The following is a 2500-nucleotide window of genomic DNA, read 5'->3' as shown; positions in this document are numbered from 1 at the left end:
ACTTTGATTATTTCGACATTATCTATCTGCGTGATAGGAAGTTTCGTATTATGTATTGGGGGGATGTAGTGTAGTGACAGTGACGTTTACGTCACGTGACATGGAAAACCATGTGCTGTAGAGAGTCCGCCATCTTGCTAATAGAATCGTTGTGTTCCTAAAATATTGTGTGTTTTCTTGTCTTGCGGAACTACTACACCCTAAAAACGGCAAAACTAAGAAAATTTTCTTTTAGGGAACTTTGATGGTTGGGATCAATGGTTTGTTTTGTTGCTTTTGTAAGACATCATTCATGCTGTAATTAACAACACCCCTGGGGTAACCGTTTTGTGACAGCAACGTCTTAAGCAACAAAACTTCAAAAGCAAGATTGTATATAGAGCTACCTGTTGGGACTGCAATGATTTTTATATCGGAAAAACTAAAAGACGATTGCATGACCGAAAAACTGAGCATTTTAAAGCATTAATTAATCGTCATCATACGTCGGCTCTTGCGGACCATGTTCTGGTCTGAAGATGTATGCAGAAGCATACGAAACGTCAAGAAAAAGATAATTTCAAAAAGGATGCGTTTATATCTGTTTGTCACCGCTGTTTGTGTGTTATTTCTGATCTATACAAAAATTTGGTTTTATCAACGGAGTTGATAATGTAAATTGGCCACCGTACAGAGATTCTAAAAGCTGACGTTTCCAGCGTTAGCCCTTCGTCAGAGCGAATCGGAAGGGCTAACGCTCGAAACGGCAGCTTTTAGAATCTCTGTACGGTGGCCAATTTACATTATCAACTCCGTTGATAAAACCAAATTTTTGTATACTACTTCCCCACCGACGCAGCACCACAGTTTCTTTAGAAACTACCCCTTCATTTATTTCTGATCTAACTGAGATGGCCAAAGAAAAAGAGTATTTACGACATGGTTTATGTAACATTGTTCATGTTGGGGCTGGCTGATTTTGGAGTCCATTGTTGGGTATATGAGATAAACTTTATTAGGGCTTACACTAATTTGCGTAACGAAACGAAAAGAACAGAAATACAGAAAGAATCCTAACAGTCGGTAAAGCTAACCTTAGGTCTTATTAGGCCTAAAGAAAAGTTTTTAGGCCTAATGTTATTAGCATTGGTAAATGGTTAGGGTTGTACCTGCTCGGAAATTTTCAATCCGTTTCAAAAAATAGTAATCTGACCAAAATGACTATTTTGAAAACGGACTATTAAATTATTATTTAAAGAAAATTAATTTGTTATTTATAATATTATAATAACTTGAATCATGTATTTTACAATGCTAATTTCATTTTATCATATTGTCTTCATCAGAGTGATTGATTATAAAACTGTAATTCCTAAATGTGGGTTGGTGTCTTTGATCCCATTCATGGGTTTAAGTAAAATCAAAATGGCCCCTAAATGGCACATAATTTTTTCTTTAAAGTTGAAGTATTTTTTTATTGTTGTCCAAGAAAAGTGAAGCAAATTAGCCGAGATTGCCTTTACTAAGGTTAAAAAGCTCATTAACATGCCTTAGGACACTTTTCAGCGAAAAATAACAGGGGGGGGGGGGTCAATGGCCCGGGGCCCATGTTTTGTCCTTTCCCCCTGTTGAATTAATTTGCAATTGTAAACATGACGCGATATTCACCGGTACATTATCCGTGTTATTATGAATGAGCAACTGGCTTAAGAAAAGTTTACTTGCTTTGTTCCATACTTGGCAAAGTAATTAAACATGTATCACCGTACTTCTGCGCCACATGGTATTCTGAGTAAATACTTAAAGAAGCGTCTTGTTTCAGATCCAAAAGGTCTTTGTTTACACAGTAATGCATCACAAAGGAAATTTATGGTACCGAATAACAAAGGCAAGTCAGACGGGCATGTATACGCCTTCATATACGCGTATGTGCGTATAAGCTGCCTGTGCGCAGTTAACGTATATCTGAGCGGTGCTGTATCTGAAGTACAACACGTGGTCGATGCACTTAAGGAAGAAGTTGACAGGGACCTACCACATCCACAAACCATCCTCTGCTTTATGCAAAACAAATATTGTTGCAAAGTAAATAAAAATTGATGCACAGTTTTTAGGAAGAGCGGTAGGAAGTTTTTAGGAAATGTTTAGTTTAGTTTAGGTTAGTTTATTGAGATTCGTCACAAGAGAATATATACATAACATATAATAAGAAAAAAAGAAACATAATAGTATGACGTGACCGGAGAGACGAACCAGGCAGAGCCCCAATTGTAACGTATCCCCTAGGCTCAAAAAATAGATCTAGACTTACATAGTAGAATTAATTTAATAGAGTTACATAAAAGATTAAGAAAGAAAAAAGTATGCAAAATAATTGACAAATCATGACGGACTAAGTTTCTAGTAGACCTCTAAAGTGATCGTTAAGATGGACTCTAAACCACAAGAGATCCTGGCTAGACTTAAGTATATTAGGTAAGCTGCTCCACAACTTAACAGTCCTAGGAAAATAGCTGTTACA

At 36.6% G+C, this 2500-nt stretch overlaps 1 protein-coding gene and 1 pseudogene across 2 annotated transcripts in view; one reads left to right on the top strand and one right to left on the bottom strand.

Annotated features, from left to right (window-relative positions):
- LOC137990672 (uncharacterized) overlaps nucleotides 1–470 on the top strand; it is a 1448-nt pseudogene extending 978 nt beyond the window's left edge.
- The window catches only part of LOC137990673 (protein kinase C gamma type-like), a 31050-nt gene that overhangs the window by 22838 nt on the left and 5712 nt on the right, over nucleotides 1–2500 (bottom strand). The window lies entirely within an intron of this gene.

This window comes from Montipora foliosa, chromosome 2 (genome assembly GCF_036669935.1).
Source record: "Montipora foliosa isolate CH-2021 chromosome 2, ASM3666993v2, whole genome shotgun sequence".
NCBI lineage: Eukaryota > Metazoa > Cnidaria > Anthozoa > Scleractinia > Acroporidae > Montipora > Montipora foliosa.
Note: the sequence above shows the minus strand (reverse complement) of the source record. Positions and strands in the feature narration are given on the sequence as shown.